This window comes from Falco rusticolus, chromosome 2, assembly GCF_015220075.1.
Source record: "Falco rusticolus isolate bFalRus1 chromosome 2, bFalRus1.pri, whole genome shotgun sequence".
NCBI classification, from domain to species: Eukaryota; Metazoa; Chordata; class Aves; order Falconiformes; family Falconidae; genus Falco; species Falco rusticolus.
In genome coordinates, this window is record NC_051188.1 from 64,452,918 (window position 1) to 64,468,834 (window position 15,917).

Genomic DNA, 15,917 nt, shown 5'->3' on the forward strand with positions numbered 1-15,917 from the left:
TGGGTGTTTGATTCTGTTACTGAGTATGCTTGTAGTCACATTTAATTTCAGAGAGTATATGTAGCCAGCTAAAAAAGCAACGAAAAGGGAAATTCAGAGAAAGCTGGAACACAAGCGGTGCGTGGGGCTCGTTGCAGAGCAAATAGAAATTGGTAGCAGTCCAGGAGGGCTTTGTTCCTCCTGCAGAGATTGGATAAATGGGTAAAGTTCTTCCAAACTAAACTCATAAGCTACACCTGAGAAGATCTGTGTTTCTTTACGGTTCTGCTGTGTGGGGTACCCAGAACTATTTCTCCTTTCTTTTGCAATGTTGGCAATTGAAAGAAACTGAATTAAAGGCAAACGCAAGTTGCTAACGGTGTTCACAGATTCTTACAAGAAAGGCTGAGTACACAGAAACACCATCATTTTCTTTCCTTTAGTGTTACATTATGGGACTTTTTTGTAGTTTCAAAACACAGACTGTGCAGGACACTGACGCAGTCACTGTGAGGGTGTCCTAGCCAGCCTCTGCAAAGCAGTTCACAGCGTTAGGTTAAGCGCCTTCCTCTTCCACCCTGAGGCTGTATAGCGTGCTTAGCCACTTTTCTGTGTGTTGATTTTGCACTGCCCGTCATAAAGATTTCGGAGTAATGGTTTTGTATTGGTGTGAACTTTTTATTCAAACAATACAAGCATGTTGTACCCATCTCCCTATTGTACATCAAGAAATTCAGTGTTTCTACTGAATGAGCTTCTGGAGAAAGTAGTTTAAGGGGAAGAGGTAAACATGGAAGATGTTTTTCCCTTCATTCATGCAATGAAGAAAAAATGCATAAATTGCAATTAGATAGAAATATTATATTGAAACTGTTTTTGAAAAAAATAATGTGGTGATGCATTTGGATTTCAGGAGGAACACAGCAGCAAGAAGAATAAATTATCTCATAAGTAGACAACTTTTTATTTTGCATGTAAAAATGTTTACTTATTGAAAGGAAAAAAGGATAGAAAGTCAGTGGTTTCTGTACAGTATTCTAAATGCAATACGTTATGTTTTCCTTTAGCTCTTTAAGTTATGCCCTTTTGGTAGGTTATGTTGTAGAATTAATTGAAAACTTATATTCTACAATGAGACTACATTTTTTTCTGCAGTATATGAAATACTGCTGTATCATTCCTGAAGGATTCTTTTGATACGAAGTGAGATAGGTTGAAGACAGACTGAAGTGTCTTGGTTTTTTCTTCTGCATATTCTGGATTTCCTCAGGTGATAGTCTACAGGAATTTAAAAATAGGATTTGACCATTCTAATAAAGCTTTGTTGTTGTGTGTTTCCATCCACACGCTTACAGGTCTTTTCATTTTAATTTCATTCAAATGCTAACGCAAAAATCATAGCCATTCAAAGGTGTCATTTACACTGTGATGTGATAAGACAGGGATAAAGACAAATACAGCCATTAAATAATTTCATTATACAGAACAGTTTATCAGATCCCTCATGTCCCCCATCTAGGTTTGGATGTGTTTATCAGAAAATCACAGTGTGTTCAGTTCTTCTTTAACTCGATGAGTCTGCAGTAAATTAATAGCAGCGACTTTTAATAATTTAAGTGGGTTTTTTTTTTTTCCATTTAAAGGAGACAAACAGGAGTAGTATTCAATTTTAAACCACCAAAAGATTTGTTGTTGTTTTCCATTATTCATTTTGGTTAAGAAATCTCATGGTGCGTTAGGCTTTTAAAAATACATGCAGTGCAGCATCCTGCCAAGTTCAGAGGCTCCCTATTCAGATTGCATCAAGAAGAACTGTTAACATCCAATCTCCTTATTTATATGGGAAAAACGGATGTGCTTCTTGTTCCTAACAAGGAAAGAAAGCAACGTTAATAGTTGTTCAAAAAACACATCAACACTTACCTTGAGATTTTAAACATATTTTGTAAAGGTATTTCATACTGAAATGTTAACCAAATTTAAAAGCTAGATCTTGCAATCTAATAAACACAGAGCTTTGAAAAAGAAGGAAAACAGATGCTGCTCCAAGGTTCAAGACCATCAAGTGGTATGCTGACTTTTATTTCAGAAAATACTTCCAAGTAGTTAGTAGTAGTATTCTAGGAAGTGCTGAGCAGCTTGCTTCTAAGATGACTATAAATGGCATGGCTAGAGAAAGTTGTCAATATTAATTAGGTTGAAGTCTAATTGTTTATTCCCAGCTACGAAGAGGTACTGTGTTCGCTTTTCTGATAAAACTATACCACAGAAAGAAAGACCTCACCTCCTGAGGGATTTCGGGCACAAGACCACAAAGCTTAACACTGATGTGGTGTTACAGCTCAGTAGCAGTTGGGATTCACTTGGCTTTTAAGTGACTCTTCTTAGAACGTCCAAATCATGTATTAGTTTAGCCCCAAAGCAGTGTTTGTGCGTCACTGTGCTGAAAGGAACTGGTCCAGAAGGAAGAAAGCTGAAGATCCTTCCACTGCAGATTGTATTGCAACATGAGTCAGGCTTCTCTCCGTTCTCCTGGATAAAGCCCGCAGCGGATGATTTGGAATCTACCTTCCTTGGGTGCCCTGGACTTCCGTGTGCTTATGGGAAATGCCCAGCTACCTGATACCCTCCGACCTCACAAGGCGTTTGTGAGAGCAGCTGCACAGCATACTCGCATCAACGGCCGTGCGTGTCCAGGACACTTAATGCCGTTAACAGGTGTGACTCCAAGATGATCTTACTCATAGGCAGTGCTGGCCTATGTATGATATAGTAGGTGCTTGCTGCAAACACTGAGCTGTTGGAGATAATTCTGGGACAATTTAAAATCTACTTTTCCTGGGGGGTGCGGTGGGCTGTAACTTTACATATTTGTTCCCAGCCTAGAAATAGGAGATTTTATTTTTCCAAACAAGTATTCTATTCAGTTACTTCTGTCTTGCATTCTGAAAACCGCCAAACAAGGAAATAAAAATCCACAGCATTGCCACTTTATGCTAAAATGACAGTCAAGCTGATCAGCTTCACCCCTTGCCCTGCCACACTGCTGTCTGAAAATTATCTTGGTCTTCTAGTTACGTGTCATACCAGCTGAAATACTCTGTACAACCATAAGGTAAACCTTTGGAGAACATTTTTTCTTAAAATGAGTTTTTTACTCCTAAAGCTGATTATTTAGTTGGAATCTTTGTAGTTGTACGTTATTTACAGTCTTTTGCTGCCATCTGCACGGAAAAGTTGAATTCATGGTATTACAGCAAAGAACTTTTAATATGCAGCAATTAGAAAGATTCTATAAATCATAGTACCAGTGCTGGCTAAGTCAGGTGACCTAAATTTAGTAAGTCACAGTATAGCCATTTTGAGAGTATTGAGCTCTCTCTCTCTCTCTTTTTTTTTTTTTTTTTTGAGGTCTCTGCTCTTCTTTCCTTGTTTTAAAGCAAAAGGTGACGCCCAGTCTCTCTCATGTAAAACGTGAGCTACTCATGGAATCATAGAGTATCCTGGGTTGGAAGGGACCCACAAGGATCACAGGGGCCAACTGACTCCAACCAGGGCAACCTAAAATTAAAACATAGATCTAAGAGTGTTGTCCAAACACTTCTCAAATGCCAAGAAGCTTGGAGCCATGACTGCTTCCCTGGGGAGCTTGTTCCAGTGCTTGACCACCCTCTCCGTGAAAACTTTTTTCTAATGTCCAGCCTGATCTTCCCCTGATGCAGCTTCAAGCTGTTCTCTCGCGTCCTATCACCAGACACCAGAGCGAAGAGATCGGCACCTCCCTCTCTTGCTCCCCCTCACGAGGCAGTTGTTAGACAGCTATCGTGTCACCCCTCGGGCTCCTTTAAGCTGAACAAACCAAGTATCGTTCAGACGCTCCTCAGAAGTCATGCCCTCTAGTCCTCTCACCATCTTTGTTGCTCTCCTTTGGACACATTCCACTATTTTCACATCCTTCTTATATAGTGAGGCCCAAAACTGCATGGAGTACTGGAGAGGAGGCCGCGCCGGTGCTGCGCTGTTTGTAGTCTGCTGTGCTGAGTGATAATGAAGAGTTTGAGGGAGTTTGGACAACAGCAACTGCTTCCACCAGCCAGCAGGAAGAACTTAAAAATAAGGGAGCATACCCTTTTAAGAGGTGGTTAGTTGGGCGCACGTATTTGGGTAAGTAAAAAAAAAATGTGCACATGCCAAAAAAAAAAAAAAAAAGCTGTATGGAATTGAGAATTGTCTGTCTTACAGAGTTTGGTTAGGGTTTCATGCTTAGTGCAAAGCTGTATGGAATTGAGAATTGTCTGTCTTACAGAGTTTGGTTAGGGTTTCATGCTTAGTGCCTGCTCAATTCTTGTTCTCTTTACTAGTAGGAAGTGGGATACATACCTTTAAATCTCACCTTTCTTGCTCCTTGTCTAGTACCTGACATGCTGGGGTACTTCTCTTTCCCCCCAGATGCTTATTTTAGCACTCCATGCTTCATGCTGAGAGAAACCATTCCTTCCATGTTTGAGCAAAGCAGAGTCCCGTAAATATAACAAGGGAGAGATCTCTTCCACGCCGTGTCTGAAGAGCATTCAGCAAATCATGCAAACCATCAGATCTGAAGCAATATGGTCACCACCATAATGGTCACTGCCTTGGGCGCTTCTGTACAAGAAAGACTTGAACATGTGCACACAAACACCCCATACGTACACACACACGAGATGAATTTCACGTGGGAGATAATCTCCATCTTACCTTCCTCCTGCATACAGCTCTGTTGATTCTCCCAGGTGTCTTTCTAAGCAAATTAAGACCCAAAATAAGCTCATCCATCCTTTTCTGTACTAAAACTCCGCATATTTTGGAAATTAAGTCTCTCCCTATTGAGTCTGTTTATGCTAGTTGCTCCAAAGGTATACATGATCTCATGGGACTTTTTTCATTATTTTTTTTTTCCTATAAAAAGTTGTGATTTGAAGATATTGGAAAAAAGGAATTTTTAACTCACTGAGTATTGCAAACTACCTGTATCCTACAATTTTGGCTTGAGTGACACATTACCTGTCTATTCTCGTGTTTGAGGGTCTCCAGGGAGATTTTTATTTGTAAGACAAAAGACCCGTTTTCGTACATAACCAAAGACTTGAAGGTAACATAGAAAGGGAATGGCTATTCAAATTCGAAGACCCCCCCATACATACCTCCCAAAGGAAATTCTTATCCAGGTCTTAAAGATCCATCTCCCTCATCGTGATCTGGTTCTGCATCAATCATGATTATATCCTTCAACTAACCTTGGGCAATTCGCCACTGTCCTGAGCCCATGAATCTTTCCATTGTAGCCTATCTGAATAATACTCACGTACTCAACTTTGGCATCTTTTATTTCCAGATGTAGTTCATGAGAACCATCTGCTAACTCTTTATTTCCAAATATGTATGACTGTTGAAATACAGAAAGTTGAGAGATTATCTTAATTTCACTGGCAACCTTATTCGAGAAGTCTCCACCCCCACTCATTGTTTCAGAGCTGTTGCTATTTTAGAACAGTAAATAATTGGTTTCTCGAAGGTTTTTCATAAGGTTAATATCCAACTACCCTATTAACTTTTTAACTGCTTCAGTTTATGAAGATTTGCATGTGTGCATTGCCCTTAAGTGTGCAGAGATGCACACTTAACAATTCTGATTTCTCATAATTTTATATCCAGGTATCGAGCCAAGACGGTATGTTTGGAATTCTACTGATTTAGGGAAGAAAGTGGATGTTGTGTAAAAAACCCCAGACCGCTGCTGCCAGGCAGTGTAGATCCCATGTACTCTTGTCACTGATCTGCCTTCTCACCTGTATGTGGACACTACAGACGTTACATTAAACTATGTTGGGTCAGGACCTGGGGAAGTATTAGAGTAGTATAAAAATAAATTTCAGTGATTCGCAGGCATCCTCTCACACAGATTGACCTGTCAGTCTGATGAACATGCATTTTGAACATTTGCCTGCAACTCATCTTCAACATTACTGTTTCACAGGCATTTCATCTTACTGCCACGTCACACCACTCTTCTAACAGAGTTCATGGGTTGCAAATCTGTTTATTCTCTACCACCACACTACTGGATGCAGTCAAAACCAACACAGTTTTCCTTGCTAATATTTTTAAAGAAAGTCCATGGTTCTGTCCAGTCCCAAACAACTTCTTTCTTAAGGATTAGTCTTTGTCATTATGTTTCAGCTGTTTCGGGGTGCACAGCCCAAAACTCTGATCTGCAGTTTGTGTTTCCCACAGAACGAGACAGCAGCACGAATGACTTTGAAATCCTTTCCTTCCATACTGCAGGTCAAAGCACACGATGTTTCTAGACCCAGGAACTTTTCCACTCTCCTCTCCCTCTCTGCCTCTTCTTGCATAAGCCAAGGCAGGAATTAAGTGGGAGCTGTGTATCTGAACAACTCCACATCAAAATACGATCCGAGAAGCCAAGCATGAGGTTCAAATTCAGGGAGTTAGAGCTGTATGTGTACAATGCTGGTGCCTGAGCTCCTGTTAGAGCCAGCGGAAGACTCTCGGTTGGATAGTACATTGAGAATAACAACAAATAGTACTTACAACACATTTATAATCCTGACGTTCAGCCCAAGTCCTTTCGTATGTATTGTATTTGTTTGTCAGGCATAAAAAATGTATTTACTGTCTAATATAAGCATTTACTAATATAAGTATTTACTAATATTATATAATATTAGTATAATAAGTATTTACTGAATATAAGCACAGTGAACTCCATTAATGATTTCAGTTCTTTTTTACACTCTTGAAAAAAAATCAACTAGGAGGGAAAGAAAACATAGATGGCAAAGAACGTTTTGCATCCATGTCCAAGAAAAAAAAGACAACATTTTCTCAGTGTTTTCTATCACTATGACAACACAGACACAGAGATGCAAAATTTGAAATGTGAATAGCAAAGGTAGAATGTGGGGCTCTTGCCCAAGCCATTAGCAGGATGGACTTACAGCTTCATCCTCCCGTGTGACTTCTGTTACTTGTGGCTGTGTCCCCAATACACAGATTAGGACTAATCTTATTTAGCTGACAAGGTCTAGATCTTGCAGCCTGAAGCTGTAGGGTTTTGCAGGACCTAAGCATCTTTAGAGTCCCAAGTGTCTAGCCAGGGAATCTTTCTCCTTCCATTTAGATGTGTTCCACACTCAGGATTACAGGCAGACCTCCTAGTCCTCCCAACACCTTTAATGGCTGTGGGACTGCTAACGAGAGGCCTGGTGTGACTCTTATAACCCTGAAAGGAAGGAAGTGAGGAGAGGAAAGAGTCATATGCTCCACACATCAGATACGCTTTACAGGCACCAGAAGTTGGAAGAGTCTGATTCTGTGCCAGCCACCGAGGTAAACAACAGGACAGATTTTCCATGACCACTTCCAGTGCGAACCTGCTAGAAATCCCATGTATTTGCTAAAACAACATGCAGGGAGATGCTTGCCCCGTAAATTTCCCCATGTCTGCAAGAAACTGCCTTCTGTCTTGTGACAGGCATTTGTGACGTTGTATTGCTCAGGGAGAGCCATACCCAGCTCTTCCAGGCCCTTTCTGGAAGCTCTGCTACGCAGGGTCACTATGGCAAGCATCGGCTGCACAAACACTGCCTGCTTTGTGCTGATAGTACTTTCCACACAACGTTTGTTCGATTAGAATGAAAAAGCACAGAAAAACCCTTTCCGGATTTCAGAAGTTTGGAGTTCTTAACCTGCCTTTCTAAAGCAATGTAAATGAAAAGTCCTCCTCCACATTCACTACAGTTTCCCTTAATCCCAGTTCCTGTTGCTATAGTTTTCCTTGTTCCAATAGGAAGGTCCCACCAACGGATTCCCCTTTATTAGCAGATTCCCTGGTGATAATGTTCTTCCTGGTTTATTCATTCCTCTTTCATCTTACAAGACTTTTGTTCCAGTGACTAGCTCAGGGAATCATGGCAATAAATGGTAGAAGATGTACAATAAATGACTTCATCTCCAGAACCCTGTGTGTCTTCACGCAGGTTGTGGCCATGCTTAGGAAGCCCTCCATTCTACCATCTGGTTTTTAAAGCCCAATGTACACTGCTTTTTGATCAAAATGAGTTCAGGAAGGGCATCAAAGAGCAGTTGGTGTGCACATTTCTTTTTCCTTGTAGCCAATTAGCTTTCTTCCTATTCAATGCACATATTTGAGTGCCTTGTCCATTGGATACCTCTGCAAGCCAGCTCCTTTTGACACAATCCCATTTGTTATGTCAATCATCCTGTGTTTCCTCAAGAACTCTGGTGGGCACAAAAGGATCATCCAGCCATAACAAGCTGAATCTTCAGCAGCACCCTTTTGATAAAATCCGACTTACTATAGTTTGAAAGGTGCTGGGGGCTACACTGGTATTTCTAGGACATTCAGCTTGAGTTTTCAGCCATAGAATAACCCTGAAGTTGAGTCTTTCTATTATTTATGGGGAGACTGCTGTTATTTTTAGTGAGTTCTTAGGATTTGTATTAAGGTAAATATTTCATACCAGAGGAGGAGGAATTTCTGGCAATACTTTACACCATTAGAAAGCAGAATATGATTGCACAGTGTCCCCTGAGCCCGTAAGTCGTGTTTGTTAATGTTCACAGTGCCATAACAAGACAGGTTAGCTTTTCTGGTAACGTATTTTGCTCACATCTTGCAAAAACATGGCATTATGCAGCTTACCAATAGGATTCTCTGAAATCTGGGCTCTTCCTTTTCCCAGGTTATCACATTTCCGTTCTGTTTGCCACTAATAAATCTTTCAGCCCAGTGCTTTATTAGACGTATCTCAATTGCACTGATTTTTTTCAGACTGCCTTTGTTTTAATCAACATTGGTTTTAATTATTGCCATAATTACTAGAAAGAGAATCATTGTCAGCCTATGTACAAAAAAAATAATATTTTTTAATTTCCTCTTCCCCATGGACAATCATTACTATTTTATTCTCTTCATGTTTCAAAAATCAGAATTCCTAACATATCCTGGAGAACTTCTCCAACTAACAGCTTTAAGGCTTAATTTTCTACATATTTTTTTTCAGTAGATCACTATGGTATTACAGACAGTTTCTGATTCTGTAAAAGATGCGGCTTAGACCGGTTGCTGAATAAAAAACGGTCTCAGATATTTCATAGACACAATTCACGTAATCTCTCTCTGAAAGCCAACGTCATTTTGTAGCCACTCCAGACTTCATAACTGGCAGAAAAGGGTACAACTCATACTGCAGTAACTTCTTCCTATAGCACCATTGTTGGTTCTGCCCGCGCTTGAAACGTGTGCATAGAATCACACCAGACCACACAGGGCACACAATAACAATTCCCTATTTAGATACTTTTGTACCTCTTCTTACTCCTTACAATTTAAAGTAAACACGTATTCTAGAGTGTTCTTCTGGATAGATTTGGTAACAGGCACCAGATCAGGAGAAGTTAACTCCTGAGCTAAGGGCCCTTCACTGAATATAGTCGTCCATCTTTCCAGCCTGAGTCCCAAAGCACAGCTACTCCAGCAAGCCTCAAACACCTTGCAGAGTTTGTCCATTCATACTCTGCAATGTCAGTGCCATAGATGAGCATGTCCAGCACCTCAGCATTTGTTAGATCCTTCTGCGCTTTCTCATTCCAGCTTTTGTTTGAGCTGAAGAATTTTAAAAAAACAAATCAGCAAAACTACCCCCATACATATTTATAGCACTTTCACAATGACAGGACACCAGAAATATAGCATACATGCATTTGAAGGAGGTATTCCATGGTACAATTTTTGCCAGAGCTGTTGGTTTACAACTCCTAGGAAACCCACCCTACGTCTCCTATTTAGGATGGATATCTTAAGATACCTCAACCTCATTCCAACGCACTTTCACCTTCAGCTGTTGTAATATGAAAACATGCATTTGCTCTAGTGGCTTACTTTCTTTATTAATTTCTTCAGAACTCCTAAATGCCATCTGTTCTTGACATTTGCTTGAAACTTAACTGCTTCCCTGCTGAAATTCACTACAGCTTCTTGGCACTGAAGAAGAACAAAAGAGTATTTTCCATGGAATATAGCATTCTGATCAAACCCAATGTTATATTCAGGAATGTATTTTATTGAATGCAGAAGAAATAACATTTCTGAGGAAACAAAAGAAAGGCTATTCATACTGACAGAATTTTCTTCCATAAATTCTGATACTCCTAGCCAACGCAACTGTATCTTCTTTTTAGCAGAGATTTCTGCAGAGACCCTGCTTGGTCAAAAAAATGCTCAGATCTTCTTGTCTGACTTCTCATTACTTGAAACCAGTCATGAAACCAGCCAGTGCCTAAGGTTCTGGTTTGACACGGAACACAGCAGGGATTGCAAAAATCAAATACCTCATGTTTCTACTAGCAAATAAAGCAGGTCAGGAACTCTCCCTTTGCATGGGAACCAGCTGGCACAACACAGCTTGCATATACACAACTAAACTCTCTTATCTCCCAAAACAGGTCAGCTGCATGCGGACGGTCTGCTGGGAATGGCCCCTGGCCCACACCAACCCATAAGCTGTGCTGGGAATTGCTTCAGAGACTGCTAATTTGCTAGGACAGAACCATGCTGGGGACCCCACCACCAAGGAAACAGTACAGAAGATGACCACATGCTGTGGCTTAAGCTGAAACCCTAGCTCTGTTTAGTTTAATGCTATAGGGGTAGCTATAAGGACAGAGATCAAAAAGTGCCTGCAACACAAAACAGAACTGAAATCTAAATTATACATTTTATTGATGTCTCCCTGGTGCTTAACAGACTCTTCTTTCAAAGGGATTTTTGACAGTATCTCCAAATTAAGGTGTCCTCCCTGCTCTTTCATATTGTTAATTGGCCCTTTTCCCTGGACAGCCAACCAGATCTTTTCAACCAACACTGAAAACATTCTTGTGAGGTACGGGGGAAAGGGGGGCGGGGGAAGTGCAATTTACCTGAATCTGCACTTTTTTCTCTGCAGAGTCCCCTGTTTTGCAGTGAAGTGTCGCAGCATCACTCTTTCCCAAGGCATACTGCAGCACAGGGTATCTCATGGATAACAGCGCATGGTTGCTGCCAAGGTGACTTGATTACCTACTTGCATCTCAGGTTCTGTTTGACCTGCATTTTGGGTTAAGCTGCTGTAAGAAGCTGCTAGATACTGAAACCTTGTTTCTGTAAGCCATTTCCTGACACTACCTTGGGTCACTGGGCTTTAAGAAAGAGCATTTCAGGTTATTAAGAAGACAGGTCTACACAGCATACCTCTGTCATTTGATGCATTTCTAAAACTCAGATGCCCCTCACCTGAGAACGAGAAAGAACAAGAAATATGTGGTAACCACCCTTAGCCCTCAGTCCTGGAATACTATTCCTGAAAAATTCAGTTTCCAAAATGTACAGTTTGGCGATCGTGAATGTAAACCAGCAGCGTTGCTGCAGGGACGTTGAGAGAGTAGCATGAAACTGCCTGAGAGGAGAAGGGATTGGAAAAGTCAGTGTGGTCACTCACACACATCTTGGGTGCTTCCCCCGAAGCACGCCCCCTCTCAGCGCCGCCTGTTCTCCACATGTTCATACTTCTAGCGCACAAAAGCACACGCTGTGCACTATTTTGCTTATAGGCAAAGCTTTTACTGTTTGGGGATGCCTGCATAAGAAAGCAAATACATGTTGCTGGTTGGTTTGTTGCTTTTTTTATTTTTTATAATGGGAAAACTAATCCACTTCTAGCTGTTCAATTACCTGATCAAGATGCAAACACAAAAAGTGCCATTATCTTCATATACACACTCCAATAAAAGCAAGATAAACCGCTGGAAGCCAAACATCGAAATACCAGGACACGGCAGAATCGAGGCTGCAAAACTTCCGCATGGCACCGCTGCGCCATCCCCATAGCTTCCTAAAAAGATGAGGCGACACTCCTACAAGTAGTAACTACTTTCCTGGAAATAACTGCTTTTCCTAGAAAAAGGCACGTCGAAGACCCTAACCCCAACACTTCCCACCTGGTGAACACCTGTCCTTTGTAGCCGGGCTCACCGCTGCGAGGCGGCGGTGCCTCACTCACCAGGCCGCGCCGCAGCCCCTCACAGCGGAGCCCGCCCGCCCGCCGGCAGCCGCGCCCCGCGGGCACCTGTGGGCGGCCGTGAGGGACAAGGGCGGCTCCGCCCGCAGGTCACCGCACACCCCCCGTTACCAGGCCGGCTGGGTGCGGCGGTGCCACCCGCCCCGCCTCGCCTCAGCGGGGCTCCAACAGCCGCCGAGGCCCCAGGGCGGGAAGGCGGGAGCCCCTGCGGGTCGCCCCTGGTGTTGGCCCGGGCGGAGGCCGCCGGTGGCGGCGGGGCGGGCTGGGCCAGGCGTTACAGGTGCTCAAGGGAAGCGCGGCCGGCGGGCCCGGGCCGGCGCGGAGCTGTTCCACCTCTCCCCCCTTCCCTTCCCCGCGCCGCCACACAAAGGGCCTCCGGCTGCCTCCCCCGGGAGCTCGCACGGCGCTGGGGAGAGGAACGAGGCCCTGACAAAAGGCAGCCCCTCTCCGCCGCTCCCGCCTGCGGGCGGGGCCCCGCGGCGCCTCCCCCGAGCTGCTATAGCCGCCCCGCTGGCCCCGGGGGGAGGCGCTGCCCCAGTCGCCCGGGCGAGCTGCTGAGCGCCGGCGGCAGCGGCCACCTGGTCCTCCGGGCAGGGTGCCGAGGTGAGTGGAGGCGGGCTCCTCGTGGCCCCGCACCGCCCGCCCGGCCTCCGCTCGCCGCCGGGGAGCGCCACCATCTTGCTGGGGGCAGCGCTCCCCCGCGGGCGGAGGGCGGGCAGCGCCCCGGGCAGGGGCGGGCGGGGGTGCGCCCCGTGCCGCCGCCGGCCGGGCTCCCCTCACGGGGCACCGGCGGTGGGACTTAACCGCTGGTCACCGGGACGCCTCGGTGGGGGTTTTCTGTGTGTGGGTGCTCTTTCTTTCTCTCTTTTTTTTTAAGCCCACCTTCAGTTTCGTAGCGATAGGTCCGGGTTAGGGGAGGAAGCGAAAACAAAGGCAAGCGCGGTAACCTGCCTGAAAACGGAGGAATAAACGAACGAACGCGGTGGGCGCCTCGGGATGCCCCCTCCTCCCCGGGGGTGTGGGCGGCGGGGGCTGCCCCGCCGCATCCCGCCCGGCGCCGTGCGGTGCGAGCGGGGCTCCTGCCTCGGCGCCCGGCTCGTAGCAGGTGAGCGAGGCATCCTGGGTCTGGAGACAAAGCGGCCCCCTGGTATGAAGAGGATGTTTTAGATACGGCGTTCTGTTGGCTGGTGTTACCTGCAATGGTTAATCACACGGACTGTAAGGATGTTTCTGCAGCTTGTGGTGCTTATTTACTTTCTGTATTTCACTTGGGCTGGACTATTAAAAATAAATTAGGCAGCTGTGTTGTCTGTGGATTTGTTGTTTGTTTGGTTTGGGGTTTTTTTTTGTTACTTCTGTTTCTTTTTGTAGCAACAAAAGGAAGGAGACTTAAGTGTTCGCAATCTAAAAGCCAGAAAGAAAGATTTGTTTAAAGATATTTTTAGCTGAAAACCTTGAAAAAGAATGTAAAACTTATCTTTATAGACTTGGCAGTAATTTGCTCTTGCAAACCCTTTATTTCATATTTAAAGCCAGTCTGATTTAGTGATTTCAGAATAGCTGAGAATGTGGATAGGGTCAGAAAGCAAATAAAAAGAAACCAAATCAATTTTCTACAAGATCTATAGATTGCCTTTTTATGACAGTCTTCAAATGCTTCTCAGAGTTTATTAGTGTATGTGCAGCCTTTCTGGCTTGGGGAGTGAAACAGTCAAAATAATGTTCAGCAGTAGGATCTGTGTTTATTAAATGTACTTACCCAGTGTAAATTTGGTTAGCATATTTAAAAATTAAGAACACCATTCTAAACAAAAGCACATGTCTTGTCATTTAAGTAGGAGGGGAGAGGAAAAAAATTGATTTGGACCCTAATTCAAGAAGGTGCTAGAGCACATGCCTAATAAAGGCACAGTCATAGAGTAGAGGATTCAGCATTGTTTTCATACGTGCTGATGTTGAGCGCCATTTCTTGTGTTTTGGGCCTGGCTGCTACCACACAACCCTCTTTCCTGTCCTTATCAGTTCTGTAGGGAGGTCTGGGGTAAATCCACGTGATTTTATTCCGTTGAACTTTGAAATGCTTGTGTGTCGGATGGCTTCCAGAAGCGATATGCTTCACTGATTCAGGATTGGACTATACAAAAGTAATTACAGAAGTTGCATGGAATGGCTTTTTTTAATGACGAAGATGTCTGTAAAATCAATCTTGAAAGCAGCCACCTGTGTGCCCTGTTGAGGCTTTGCAGGAGCTTCAGAATAGATACCAGGTTTAGCCATCTTAAAATGGACATCTACTTGCAGCTTTTAATACAGTGTTCCTTTCAAGATGAAGGTTGTTGTCAATTGCTATTTCTAACAAAATGACACTGCTAAGTAAATCTCTAACAACTTCATTAGGAAGCATTCAGCGCGGTTACTTAACAGAAAATTAAATCCCAAATAGATCAGAAGAGAACTTACTTCTTCTTTCTTAAAGGTTCTCCTTTATCTTGTATTTCTGTTCAACAGATTCTGCAGGCACAGGACGTTGGCAGTGCTGTCTCTGTAGGCAAGCAGTAGGGAAGGTTTCTTGAGCTATAGATCTCAGCCATGCCTTTTTCTCCTGTGTGTGTTATGGTGAAAGGCTGAATGCTGAAGCTACGAGTCTTGAGGGCTTTTTTTATGGGTTATTGCAAAATGCTTTAGATCTGCGACAAGCTGGGGTTGGGCGGGAGGGGGAAGAGAAGGGACTTGTGGAGTAGATGTTTTGTGAGCCCTTTGAAACTGGACACCTATTATATGTTTGTCAGCAGGTCGGTGGGATGAAGTGACCCAAGTGATCTCTCTGAGACCTGTGTCCTCTAAGCTGAGGAAAGCACATACTCCTGTTACATGGTCACTGAACAAAGACGGTGTCCTAGGAGCTTTCTCCAGAGAAAGGTCTTTGACATTCTGAGTTCTGATTTGAAGAGAAACTGCTAATATTCTAATGTTGTTTCCATAATAATTACATAAAAAATAAACAGAATGTGCCATGTAATCACTGACCTTCGGAAAGTAGCATATATTTTACTTCTTTCAATTTACTTAGTTTGGGAGTTAACTAGGGTTTGCCTGCTTGGCTACGGGTACCTCTGAGTTAAACAAATGGTATTTGCATAGTGTCTTCATGCTGGTGGCTGTGTTTGGGGTTTGTCACAGCTTTGTGTGTGCAGTCATAATGCATTGGTGAGATGGAAGTTTGGGTTCATCATGAGAACAACTTGAATATGGGGAGATTTATCAGCCCCTTATTTTAAGGGGTCAAGCATGTAACCACCTCCTTTTCCACAGAATGCTGCATAGCATTGTCAGTTTCTATTGTGTTTCAGACTTAATTTAAAAATAAAACCTAGCTTGTCATTCTCTGGGGTCTTGAGAAAAATCTCATAGACGTGATCTGAGTGGAAACAGATATAGACTGTGAACAATTTGAGAGATGTGAACTGCTCTCTGTGCCATTTTAGAGGATACCATGTTCAGGCCAGAATGATTATTTGATTTCTCATGGATGGAAAGAGAAATGAGTGGGAAAGAAAACTTTGGTGTGTGGGGGCAGTATGAAGGGGTGGGAGGAGAAGAAATTTAGATACCCAACTCCAAAAGCTCAGTTTTCAGGAATGTAGGTGGTTTGGTGGGAGTTTTAAAGACTAAGGAAATTATGCTACTGCTGATAATGATCCCTAGGCAACTAGAATTCTGTAATATGGTGCTTTTCTCACATCTACATTAATACTCTACAGACTGATTTTCTTTGGCTATGTTAACTGAAAATAGGGA

General features: G+C 43.3%; 1 protein-coding gene across 16 annotated transcripts in view; it reads left to right on the forward strand.

Moving 5' to 3' along the window:
* Positions 1-12,632: 12,632 nt before the first annotated feature.
* Positions 12,633-15,917, forward strand: part of MCF2L (MCF.2 cell line derived transforming sequence like) — a 164,329-nt gene continuing 161,044 nt past the window's right edge. For all 16 annotated transcript variants that reach the window (XR_005102373.1, XM_037375774.1, XM_037375773.1 and 13 more), the window contains exon 1: positions 12,633-12,722. The gene's annotated coding sequence lies outside the window, so the exon portion shown is untranslated. The remainder of the gene's footprint in view (positions 12,723-15,917) is intronic.